General features: G+C 46.6%; 1 protein-coding gene across 1 annotated transcript in view; it reads left to right on the plus strand.

Moving 5' to 3' along the window:
* The window catches only part of IGDCC4 (immunoglobulin superfamily DCC subclass member 4), a 95,805-nt gene that overhangs the window by 20,505 nt on the left and 61,706 nt on the right, over positions 1–13,594 (plus strand). The gene's annotated exons all lie outside the window — the stretch shown is intronic.

The following is a 13,594-nucleotide window of genomic DNA, read 5'->3' on the forward strand; positions in this document are numbered from 1 at the left end:
TTCAGGATTGTCCAAAGAAAGATTAACTTTTCAAGCCAATTTTTTTTACTGATATAAATTGTCAACCACTGTGTTGCAATAAAGAGTAGAAATAACTAAATATGTAATACTGGCTCGTAAAGGGGAGTCATCTAAAGTGCTTTGTGTTGCAAGATTTCATGAAAATGGTTTTGAAATGTTCTGCTGCATTTACCTTACAGAGAGGCCAGTTCTGCCACCTGGCAGGTGCTCTTGCAGTGCATCATCCTGGAGATGTTTGGGGTGGAGCGTGTGCGCTAGAACATGCTGTCCATCTTGCAGGGATCAAAACAGGGTTGTTCCCAGTGGTGCCTTTCTTTTTTTTTTTTTAAATAAAAATACTTAAATTTAAAAAAGGCTTTGTTCAGTGCAGGTATAAAAGTATCCAGCTTGGTTTTCAGTCTCCTTTTTCTGGGCAGCAGTTCCAAACCACTACCCTCCCTGGCAGGGGGATGGCTCTCTAAAATGTATCTTAGGGTTCCTGGTCTGTAGGATCAATGCAAGTCGCATTCAGTGAACGTCCCTTTCATTAAGTTCATATTACACAATATAAAGGACGTTTTTCTTCCTTCCTTCCAGTGCTGTGTGTTGTTGTTCCCTTGCATCTGGTGTCCGATGTTACAGCTCCTGTTTCCTTTATGAATTGCTCTTTCTGCTGCTTCCATTGTTATCCTTACCTGGTTTGGTGTTTTGTGGGGTGTTTTTTTTTTGTGTTTTTTTTTTTTTTTAATTAGCCTGCATTAAAGTTGTGCACTCTTTGCAGCAAAGATCTTGGGCTTGGTTTTTATGTTGTGTTTGTGAAGCATCCAGTGCAGTTTTGCCCTGATCTTTGAGCAAGACCACCCCAAGCAAAATAATGGAGCCTGCAGTCCTTACCCTGCTGAAGCTCAGAGGTTCTGATTTCCCTGGTTTTTGCCAAGAGCCTGCTGGGCTGGGTCCAAAAGGTGAGTTCAGACACCACCCAGCTCCTCCAGAACATTGTTTCCAGCTTCAATCCTTGCATCCTCTTCCCTTAGTCTAATTAAAACCCGCTGTAACAAGTGCTGGGAAGCCAGCTGCCGTGCTTTGGCAGGTAGCAAACGCAGGGCAGTGAAACCTCCAGCTAATCCATCCATGCTATGAAGTCATAAGAATCTTGTTAATTTTTAAAAAGCCCTTGATGCCCACTAATCCAAATCAATTTTCATTTCTTTCATAAAGTCGTGCTTCCATTTAGGCTTCAGCTAAGAATTACAGCTAATTTGTTCGATTTTATAACACTATAATTGAAAAAGTGATTTTAATGTCCTGGCAACCATATTCCCTTTCTTTGGTTGTTAATGAAAGAATCCATTAAAGTTAAATGATTTGGGCACGGATTCAAGTTGAATCGCCTGAATATTCTAGGGGAGCGTTTCTGACCATCTGCTGCTCTGTCATTGGCGTTTGTGTTGTAAATGGGACCGAGAGAAGGACTTCACAGGTCTTGTTCGAACCATTAAGCGTAAAATACCATTTTAATTTTCTGATCTCAGTGTAAATAGTGGAAATACTCGGGAGAGTTGTGACTGTTCTGGTCTGCGGTATCCTGCACTCATAAATATCGCTGCCAGGCTGTACTTCCACATCCTTTTCGGGGGATCTCATGGCTATTTGTATTGATTACAGTACATCATTCAGCGATGTGTTGTAAGTTCCTCTTAATGACAGGGAAGACAACGGGAAGCAGAGCCTGTGAAGGGGAAAGTACACGTGATGGAGGAGTGCTTCTCCCACTGCCTCGAGTCACGCTCCTTGTTCCAGGTTACAAATGGAGCAGTGCGTCCTGGTGCAGGGTGGTGGGAGTGAGCAGAGACAACTAATAAATTAGAGCAGGTGCTGTCCTTGCTTGCCGCCTTTGCGTATTGCCCTGGTTCAGGGGCTGTGGGGCCAAGCCAATATGTGGAAGCACAGGCCTGGTATATCCAAGCAAGGGCAGAGTCAAAGGGCTTGTGTTCTGCTTTCCCTGTAACAAGCTCTTCCTCTTTCCTTTGCCGCCAAGCGTTCCTGCTGTCCTTGGTGAGACGTGACATGGCTGACCTGCTGGGAAGCAAAACGGGCAATGAAACGGGCACTGAAATCCACTGGGGATGGCTCTGGCTCTCCTTGGGTTTGAGTCCATGGCTTGGAGATGGATGAGTCTTTCTTTGGGTCCTGCCTTGAAGCTGGAAGCGTCCCCGTCTTGTTAAGGATAGCTCAAGCAGCCATCCCCACATTGTGACCTCAGGCTGCTTATCACAGGGTTAATATTTACCCACTCGGCCAGGGTGGCTCTCCATCCCTGTTTCAACAGCCCTGCAACGTGAAAGAAACAAAAAACGACGTTACAAGTGATGTCTTCCTTTGGAAATTACAAGGCGTAGCCCAAGTTTCTGGAGGCCTTTAAAATGAGGAAGGGGCAGGCCATGCTCAGTTTGCTCCAGAGCTTTACTCTGTATTTTGGATATAAAAGTTTGAGTTGCAAAGGCTAAAGAGAGGATGGGATTTATTTGCTGTGGAGTTCAGCTGCTAGTTTCAGACCTGCAGTGGGGACAGTGTTTCATTCCTCTGTGCATTGACTTTTCCCAAGGTTTGGAATTGGGTGTGATGCCTTTTTTTTTCTCCTCTGCAGGGTGGTGATAAATTAGCAGATGAAACATTCTGTGTTGGAGCTGAACATTTTTCAATTTAATGTGTTTATATTTGTATCTTTGGAATATACAAAGGCACTAACTGAGGGGAAGAGAGCTACAAAATACACTTAAAGTTTTAACTGTAGCCCCCAGGTGAAGGATCTTTCTGTATTTTATTTGCTAATACTAGTTTCTGGTTAAGTGACTATTCTCAAGAGGCGTGATGCTGAAGCTTGTATCATATTGCATACTTTTAGCTTTCTCAGCAAGGAGAGATGAAAGTAGATCCTAAAAATATGCTAAACTTTAATAGCTCGAGTGCAAAAATAGGTAAGATTGTAACAGGAGATCTTGTTTTGTGTTCAGACTCCCCTGTGTTGTTTGCACATCAAACGTGTATATGATGCATGAAATAAAGTCAGGAACTTGTGCATCTAACAAAAGCAGAAGGACTGGATTTCCTTTCCAACATCAGTGAAAAATGCAGGAAGTAGTTATGTGTTTAAATGTTGTCCGTGAAATCATGCAAATCTAAGCCAGTCATTTTAGCTTGATGTGGTCCTTTAAAATGGCAAATATCAGGCTTATTCAGCTCGGACTGCTGCTCAGCAACAAAATTATAGTCACCGCAGCAAATGGGCCTTCTAATGTTAACACCAGCAGATAACAAAAATAACATTTAATAACTTTCATTAGAGTTACTGTTTCTAGGGCTTTGGGGCTTTGCTCTTTCAAATCATTTACATAAATTGCAGGTACAAGCTGCTGTGCCAGACTGTCCATCTGATTCTCTCTCTGATCAGAGCATATTAATGCACTTGTTTGATGGTCTGTTACCAATAATTACCTTGGATTGCATTAGGAGCATTTCCAACATTGCAGCTGGTCTGTATTTTTCACTAAGTGTATTTCAGGGCCCAATTACAGGACTCTGATGTGTTATTGTTCCAGTGCGCTTGTTCAAGCTTGTCATTTTAATATGCCTCTACACTGTAAATTTATGAATGCAAACCCAAGGCTCTGTCCCGCGTTCCCCATGCACCCGACGCTTGCCGCAGCTTCTGCAGAGATTGTCTCAGCTGTCCTCATCGGGCTTTTAAGAAGGGAAAGGTGACAGCTAGGAGATGGAGGCTTCTTCAGAGACGTTTACAGAGCAAAGCCTGAAGTTTGGTGTGCTGTGTGCTTGGCATGGATCAGGTGGGAAAGGGATAGCAGCAGCTCAGCCCTCCTTGGATCTGGCAGCGTGGGGGATTGTGAAGAGGTTTTGAGCTATTTTATGTGTTTTAAGTCACTTTGGCGCCTTAAATAAGTGTCCTTCAATGCAAGGGAGGCCAGTGCTGATATTACTATACCCAGGGAAAGCTCTCCCTGTTCTGCTCTCAGTAGAGTGACACACCTTGGGGAGAAGACCTGAAAAAGGCCAAGTTTAACAAGTCTAGATTTTGGCCTGCTCTAGACTTCAGCTGCTGTTTCAGAAGCCTTTCTGGAGTCAGAGAGGAGAAGACACAAAGGCTTAACCTTCGTGAAAGAGTCAAGCACTTTGCTGTTATGATTGCCATTGCCAATTCAGCACAATGAATAAATTATTACTGGTATTGATTTGTTTCATCGTTCTGGACCATTTGTTTGCAGGGGATAAGTCAGAATAACAGACATCTCAATGAAACGGAACTCAATCTTGAGAGCTGGTTTTGTTTTTATCCCTATCTGCCAGACGTCGTCTGTAGATGCGGATAAGATGTTTGGGCAAACCTGATTCTTCTACAGAAGCATGAGAGCATTTAGTGCTTCCTAGAAGTCAGTTGATACTTTACTGGTTGGAGTCTCCAGGGTTACATGAGCCATGGATTGGTGGCTCTGATGGTCTTGGGTGGCTGAAATGAGCAGCTGCAGTTGCCTTCAACGTTAGGAGCATCAGAAGTGTCTCTAAAAATACTTAGATGGGGAACTTTTCAGCTGTTTTATTTTTTTGATGCCTGGTATGTTATATTTATACACAACGATACTAATGTACCTAGGGCTTTGCAGCCTTTGCTTTTATCTAAGTGAGTCTAGTCATTAACCTATTTACCTTAATTACAGCTTTAGATAATCTCAAGCTTTTCAGGTATGGCCTATAAACAGCGATGCGGCAATGCATGTGTATTAGATAATGTTTCTTTCATGACATCCCTTCTGCTCTCTTGTTTTTAACTGGGGGTTTGAACAGAACAAAAGCAAGAGGCTCTTGCCCAGCATCGTTCTTCAGGGAGAGTTGCATTTGGAGCCTGCTACAACAAATCGATAAATTATGATTAATTTAACTGGAAGGGCTTTGTGTACATGTGAAAATACAATAATGGACCACTATGAAGTGAATGGGTTGGATCAATGTTCCGAAGCCGCAAAGCCTTGTAAAGATTTGTTAGATGCAAAGATCTTTGTAATTAAGTGGAAAGAGCTGTAGGAAGAGGGTATTTTTGAGCATACACCCTCCACTGGTCTTGCTGCAGTAGCTGGGCTCCCTCTTGACCTTTCCAGGGATGCACAGCTCACCTGCTTGGACAGATGCAGTTGATGGGGCTCAAGTATGTTTGCTCCCATGTGACACTTTGCTCAGAAGGATGTTTGGACCATGACCCTCCTAAAGCTTTAGAGCAATGTATGTCGTCCTGAGAGCGTATCACAAAGTATTTCTGTCTAAAATGCCGTTCTAGAGCTGTCTGTAGCTGTAGCGACTGGCCTAGGCCGTATGTGGGGTGGCCAAGCTCGTGCTCAGCAGTCAGCCCCAGGGAATTTCCACTGGGCTGTGTGGACAGAGCTGAGCTTGCCCCGGCAGAGCTCATCCATGGTCCTGATGTGTACTAGGACATGAGGGGCACTACCGTGCTCCTGAGCCCAAGCTGGGGAGTGACAGTGACACTGCACGCTCCTCTCGTGCAGCTGGGTCTGCGCGGGGTGTGAGGGTCTCCTGGCATGGCCTCGTACCCTACCCCTTGACGCGGGGACAGCGTGACAGTCTGAGTGCAGTCTCTTGCTGCACGCAGCGCGGGTCTGGCACCCAGCTGCTCATGAAAGGCTGGGATCTGCTTAGTGACAGGGGATGATCTGAGAGTCCCTTGCTGCCAGCTGGGTAAATATTCCTGCAGCAGTGGGAGACACTGCATTATTAAATAAACCATCTAGCTTGCTTATATGCAGAATTAGGATCAGGCCTGCTTCCCACTGGTGAGCTCTGCTCAGTACTCGAACCACTCTGCTGCGCATGGATATCAAGTGTTAATAAAATGGTCTTTCCAGCAGCTGTGGAGATAGTTTTAGGAGCCTCCTGTTCCAGAGAGGCTGAACGTGTAACTTTCTTATTCTTAGCTTGTTCATGTTGTCATTACGAGGTGGAAAGTTCCAGTAACATCTGGTAACTGGGAAGGGAATGTAAGGATCTTGACCCCTCCATCTCGTAGGCCTCGTAACAATTGAGTGGAAGAATTTTTTTCTGGTTTATGATGCCATGGGGAGGCTGAAGACCTTGTGCGCAAGGGATTTAGGTGCCCAGCTCCTCTTTCAGCCCCCTGTTCTATAGAGATGATGGGAGTTGGGTGCGCCAACACCAGAGCTCTTCCAGTTCTGTTTTCAGTGCTGATGTTGCTGAGCACCCAGAATGCAGACTTCGTCAGAGACCTCTGTCCAGATTTCTTTCTGGGTCACCACTTATCAAGTGCAGTTGCCCTAAAAACAGGCTGAGACCAAGCTATTGACTTTTAATTGTCAATGCATAAAGTTTCAAAGAAGAAAGAGGGCTTTGTGTTGCTTTAATGGAGACACAGTGAAGTATAGTCACTCTTTGAATTAGACAATGGGAACGTAAAGATTTTCTATGGCTCTAAGAGCGTCTGAAGAGCATCGGCAGAAGGTTACATTGAGCAGAACAATGGCACAGTAGTTGGCTTCCTGAGAGGTAGGAAAACCCTTTGGAAATAGTAACTCCGCTTTTCTTCAGTGCTGTTCACTCCTGATTAAATGAGATTAATTGTGCTGTTGAGTTCCAGGAGTTCAGCATCCAAAATAAATACATAAATTAAGACAGGCGACAGTGCAGAGGCTCAACTGCAGTTTGAATTCCTGCCATCTCCTGCGGGATGCGAAGGGGAGAGAGGAGCCCTTTCCTCTTACGGCCTGATATCCCACGGAACACACACGACGACCGAGTGCTCTGCTCGCCTTGCCTGGGCCGCTTTCCTTGCTCCCGGGAAGGTTTTCTTTGGCTGGAGCTCTGCAAGGTGCACAAGGCAGTTCCAAAGTGCCAGATGTGCGTGGAATAGGAAACACGCTGGCCAGGCTCCAGGCTGTGGGACCTGCAGCACAACAGCGGCTCCCCAGGAGAATCTCCAGCTGCCAAGAACTAGAAGTGATGTCAGCTCTGGAAGTGTGTCAGATTAGAAACCCTTGTACTTTGCTCTCTGTGAAGTATTAATCTCCCAAGGCCTGTGCAGTAATGGGTCCTGTCTGGCTCAGAGCAGCTTTATTTGTTTTGGGCTGGAAGTGTTTGCAGGTTTTCACGTGAAGGAACTGGAAGCTGTCAGTGGTTTAGCTGCTTTGGGTTGGGTCCTGTCCTTGAGGTGATCCTGGGGCCTCACTCAGTGAAGATGGGCCTCCCCTGTCTTGAAGTGAAGATCTAAGCCTTGTGATTGCTGGTCTGGGTGTTTGTAGGAGTATTAGTAGGAATTTGTAGGAATAGGTTAATGACTAGACTCACTTAGATAAAAGCAAAGGCTGCAAAGCCCTAGGTACATTAGTATCTTTGTGTATAAATATAACATACCAGGCATTCCATGTAGGAATGGGCTGGGGTTTGTACAAACGGTTGCGCCTTGGGATCTTGAATGTGTCTAAATCCCTTTGACTTCCTCCAGCTGAATCGGTTCGTTGAAGAGAAGATAGTACGTCTCCTCCAAACACTACCTTTCTGTCTGCCTTTGGGACAGCCCCTTTGGGCGGTGGCTTGGTTGGTGACAAGGTTCTGGCCGTGATGGGGAACTGTTGGGGCTGTCCTCACACCAGCCTGAGCTGTGCTGCGTGACTGGGTTTTTCCGCTGAGTTTATGGCAGTGCTGCGTTTGGAGCTGGGACATACGTTGGCTGTCTGAACCAGCCTGACAGCACTGTGTGTCCTCGTGGTGATGTGCCATTCGGGAGCAGGCAGTAAGCTTGTTCATGGACCTTACTCAGGGATTGTGGATCAGCTGATTCCAGCTGTACTAGGTGCTGTACAAAAAAAAAAGCAGCATGGATATGTCAGTACACAGAAATGCATCCCTTTTGGTTTATGCCTGTATGTTTTGTTTTTAAGTAATTACTAAAACACAACTCATCCTCCTCTGAACAAAGCCATTTGTCTCCTGTTGAACAGTAACCTTTTATTTGCTCGTGCTGTGTAACAGAGCTCAAGGACATGTTTACTGCTGATAGCCAAAATTTCACCAGAACAAGCATCTCCCTTGTCTAGGTCTTTCCTCCTTGATTTAAGTGGTTGAATTCCAGGGAAGGGAAATAACCCTACGTACAAGGAGACACGTGGGATTTTGCGCTGTTCTCAGCCATGGAGTGCAAGCTCCCAACAGATCTATGGGCTTGAAGTACAGTGTCTTGGATGTGAAAATGCTGTTCTGAGGGGCTTGCCTCTGACCAAGTAATTGCATTGTCAGGAGTCTGTCAAACCTTTCTGTGTTCCTAGCTCACACTTCATCTGGTTATTTACAGTTTTGAAATTACAAAACCGAGAATTCATTCTTTTTCTCCTTTGCTCAGTGGTAAGTTGGGCTATTCCTGCCTCCCATTGATGTCGAGGGGTGGAGTAGGCTTGGCTGTACGTTGAGATGTGTGATTTGGGAAGGGAGATGTGGGCTGATTTAGTGTGGATATTTAGGTGCCTGCTTTGGATCTGGAATCAAGGCTGATACTGGTAGGGCCTGTGCCCCCACGGAGGGCAGAGGACAGCTTTGCCTTGAAGATTTTACAAACTTTGTTCATCTGAAACACCTGGTTTTTATGTCACTCAACAGGAGACTTTTGAATTTACTTCGCTGGGCCCGGACCCTGGAGGTGGATGGCCGGCTGATGGAAGTGAGGAAATAGATGGGAGAAAAAGAACACTTTCCTGCTGGGCTGTTTTTTGTGTGTAGTGTCGCCTAGGGGTTAGCAACACGGGAGAGACTAAAAAACCCCTGCAGAGCCTAGGTCAGAAAATACAGTTTTCATGGGAACAAAATGCTTTTAACTTCCTGCATCAAAGACCCTCTTATTTTGGGTGTGCTCTACATTTGAATACCTCTGCATTCCCCCAGAACTCTTGTGTGTGTGAATGCATATATATGTGGTGCATATATACATGTGTTTGTTTGCACATACATTTATAATCTCTGGACTTAGGGGAGTTTAGTATGAACTCTGCTGGTTACCTGGGACTGGATAGGCGCAGACTGCGCTGTTCCTCTCTCCTCGCAACTCACTGCTCTGCTTTTGGCCCCTTTTCCCCCAGAGGAGTATTTTGAGATGTTCTCAGTTGTGTTGGGTCATTTCTGGGTAGTTGGTAGACAGGAGGTTTTGTGTGCTGTGATGTAAAAGCCTGTTTTGAATGTATGTGATGTTGCCCACCGTAGGGCGGCACTGTACAGGGTTCCCTGGCCTCCATTTAGAGATCCATGAGCTGAAAATTTCTGGTTCTGCCAGGCTTTGATGCTTGAAACTACATCCAGGAGGAGCCAAAGGCAAAAAGCTCTCAAGCTCCGAAGTCACAGATCTGTAGCCGAAACACCCACCTTGAACTGATGCATGGAGAGACCTTCTGGCTTCTGACTTGGAAGCCCACCTCCATGTTATTCTTGATGTCCATTGGAGTGTCTGAATTTGCTGTCTGAGGCAAGAGGCTGTTCTGGGTAGTCTTCCCTGCATTCATTACAGCGTTACCTCTGGCAGGTAAGAGGGTGAAGGTGAGCAGAGGCTGCGCAAGAGCGTGGCTGTGTGTTTAAACAGGGTTGTATCCATTTCTGTCACTGCATGATGAAGAATGGAGGTTGGAAATAGTCAGCAGCTTCTGTAAGCACTTAACATTCCTGATTTCATTTGTCTTTGATCTCACTTGGAGTAATTTTACTCTCTTCTGATCTTTTCCCTTGAAGGGGCTTTTATCTCATTGTCAGGCTTGCTAATTTAGTGTGGTGTTTTGAACCAGACCTCCTCCTACGTTTCCAGAGCCTGGAAGGTATTTTTTTCTTAATCAGGGAGTGTTTATGCAGTTCTTTTGAACATCTTAGGACAAGAGTCGTAGCGGGGCTTTTTGCAATGCCAAGTCTGGGTCCTGGGCCCTGCTGCTCCAAACTTCGTATGTGCAAATGGTCCGTCCCCAAAAACCTGCAGTATTTTGGGGCCAAAAGGACAGGAAGGAGGGCTGGATGATTCGGGACAGATCAGAGCAGCCTGATGTTGGTTGGGGGCTTCATTTCCCAGCTGGAAGCCTTCCTGGGCTGCGTTGTGACAGACAGCGATGGATTGTCACATGTATTTGACCTTGTCATGGTCTTCTGCCAGTTGCTCAGTTTGAGCCCTGAGGGTTGCGAGTACATCTGGCTTCTTGGTCTAGAAACGTTTTTGGTGCCCCTGGAATAAAGGGCAGTGGTTTGGGTATGGTCATGAGCTCTCACCGTTGTGTGGAGCCTGCATTGCTTGGTGATGCAGTGGACACTTGCAAGTAGAAACATACTGATACCCTGGAGGTTGGTCGGTTGCTCGTAAATGGTTTCTGCTGTTACTGGGTGGGTTATGTGGTTGGAACAGGTTTCCAGGAAAGGATGACTGTTGCCCTTTAAAGATGTTGTGCAATCGTGTGTTTATTTGTGTCTGGGCATGAAACCTCCTGTCAATATAGCCAGTGAGATGGTATTGTCATGACCAGCTCAGCAAGTGCACCAAATACTGATGACAGAAACAGACCACTCTGGTTGCTGGTGGAGGATGCTTTGCTCTGGTGTTAGAAAGTTCCCTGGTGAGCGTGCTGCTGGGCTGTGGCGGAACAGTTGCCTGTGAGGTCCAGGCTTCAAATGCATTTCCCTCCAATGGTTGTTTCTCCTCTCTTGGTATAGCAGAGAGAGAGCTGAACCAAGCTGTTGGGTTTGGTGTGCGTGAGCTCTGCATCCGGCCCCGAGTTTTGTAACTGGCCCTTTTTTTGCTAACATACCGACCAGAAGCTTGGATCCAGGTGGGTTTTGACTTTGGGGAAAAGAGGTAGGTGCTCTTTAGGGATATAGAAACATCCTCACATGTTTTTTAAAAGCAAATACTTCTTCTGCTGTGATGCAAAGTATGGAGCTGTCTGTTCTTAGTCTGCTGCAAGTAGACTTTGAGAGTAGATTTTTAAGGGATTGAAGTTTGAGAGGCTGATAATTGCTGCTTACCGACCTGTGCTGGCGTGGGAAGCTGCACTGCAGATCTCTGCTCTATTCCTGGCTGCCTGAGCCAGCCAGCTGTCCCCTCGCACTTCACCTTTTGAAGAGGAGGAGTATTTTCAGCAAAATGCCATTTTAATTGCTGTCTGAAGAAAATAGAAAATAGGACAGATACACGGGCTGTTTCTCCAAGGGAAGAACAGGAGTGCCTGGCATGGAGCACGAGCCCGTGGAGAATATGGAGGCAGGAGGACAGCTCACGTGTGCGGTGGCAGAGGGCACGTGGGATGCCCAGCATGCAGAGTCAACTGAGTCCACGTGGCTGTGCCCACCCAGCCCTGCTGTGTTACAGGAGGGTCGGTGTTGAAGGACAGTAAGAGTAGGCACAGGCAGCATTGGTGCTCGTAATGCTGGCGCAGAAGAGCTGTCCGAGATTTGTTGGTGTGTCGCTGCTGGCAGTGACATGTAAAGGAGGAGTAGAGGGGAAAGATGCGGAAGAAAAGCTGGAGCCATCGGCTAAGGGGACTGACTTGTGACTCGAGTTAATTCCTTATCTCCTCAGTCTCTACTGGTGCTTCTAAAGATGATAAATTTAAGGAAAGGCAAAGGATTAAGACTTTAGCCAACAAAGTTTCAACATCTTTTGAAATAAGCTCTGCATCACATGTCTCAGCCTTTACCTTAGCAGCCCTACCTCCCTGGAGGTGGTGTATGCCCCCAGGCTGACGAAGCGCCATGTGACATGCTGCCAGGAGCAGTTGCTACAGGGAGATGCCTTCAGAGAAGGGTCTGGGTTGCTGCTCCTCCGTGGATGAGTGTTCTTATGACAGTGTTGTGGCTCTGACTGTGCCTCCTGTCCTTAGCTCAGCTGAGTTTTCCCCAGCCTCAAACTGTTAACCCTCTCCTGTGTATAGCCATGTCACCTTCTGCACATGTATTTGGTGGTAACTTGCTCTGTGCTTGATTTCTTCCTATTTCATACAGGTTTTTTTGTACCAGCTGTCTTGGATGGAAGGCTTCCAGGGGCAGTGTTTTTCCAGAGCATTTGGGACAGCCTTTCAGCTTCAGTGAGTGAGCTTTGTAGCTTGCTGCGATCCTCAAAGGGCTAATCTTCCCTAGGAGACATGAACACAGGCATAACTGCCCTTACAGGAGGGCATTTCGTGACAGTCCCTGCGTAGTGGCATTCCTCAAGCTTGCTCCCTGGCCCTCGGGCAGCAGGGAACCTGCCAGGGCTGTGCTGGCTGAAAATCCAGAAATTACATTGCGGTGTGTGCAGGTTGGGAGCTTGATGGCGCCTGCTGCTTCTCGCTGTGTCCTCTTCCCACAGTGTGAGTCAGCAGCGCAGTGGAAGCAGCTGTGTGGGAAAACCCTAAATCCAGGGACTTGCAGGCAGCTCCGTGTTGGGGGTCGCTGCCCCTTTGTCGTGGAGTACAGTGCCTGGCTGTTGCGCTGGCTGCACAGCATGGTGCGAAATGGGTGTCTGCATCCTGCCGGGGTTTGGCTTTGGGAGCTGGGAGATTGTTCCCTGGACATCCTAGTGAAGATGACAGTGCTTGGGGCAGGGTCTGTTCTGTCCTGTAGTGACGGCAATCAACAGGCAGCAGGTGGGTAGGATTCTTGTGTAGCCTCCTCGTCGCTGAAGGGACGTAGCTGTCACGTATCAGGTTCTCAGTGGTCATTCTGCAAACTGGCAATGATGGCAAACCCGGCAAGTTCCCATCCCCGTGGGCTTGGGTGGGCACTGAATCAGCCCCGCGTGTGGACAGGGTTAGGCCCTTTCTTTCAGGGGCACCTGCAGTTTCTGGCACACGCCTTGAAATAATTCCATCTCCCTGCATGTGTAATTTTGCGTGTCATTGCCCCTAATTGCATGCTTAACACACACTCTTTTAAAATGCAGCCCTTTTATCAGCAGTAGGTAGTAGCAGGTTTAATAGGGTGTTTGAATTCCTATAAAATTAATCTGTAGCCTTCTGCGATAGGAGACGGGCAGGGAGCCATGTGGTTCATATCCAGTGTTGATAAACTTGTTATAGAGGCAGGAAACATTTCTGATTGGAGCAGTGACAAAATAATTTGGAGTGGAGCCATAAAAAGAGTGGATGGTGATGGTTTGAGCACAGCAGAGATTGAAATTGCTGGTGTGTGGAAGCAGCGCTGCCAGCTAACATTGACTTAGCGTCTCTGGAGAACTCTAACAGCAAATGCATTTTATTAATGGCAATATTCTTTTAGGAAATGCTGAGCCTTGTTTCAGAGGTGGAGCTCTCCTATGAGTATGTGGGTTTGGAAATCAGTCAGACCAAGACCTGTTTAGCTTAGCTTGCTGCTGGTCACTGCTCTGGCCTCCAGCTACAGCAAGCAGGTTGCCTGAGGGCATGTTCTGGGTACTGTCCGCTTGTAGCTGGAATATCCTTTTCTAGCGCGGAAAATGCATCCATCCATTCTCACTTTGGATTCACCTGTATCGGGTAAAATGCTCAGAGACAGCAGGTCACATTTTTAGCCATTTTTTTTTATTGTCTTT

This window comes from Leptosomus discolor, chromosome 11, assembly GCF_034619465.1.
Source record: "Leptosomus discolor isolate bLepDis1 chromosome 11, bLepDis1.hap2, whole genome shotgun sequence".
NCBI classification, from domain to species: Eukaryota; Metazoa; Chordata; class Aves; order Leptosomiformes; family Leptosomidae; genus Leptosomus; species Leptosomus discolor.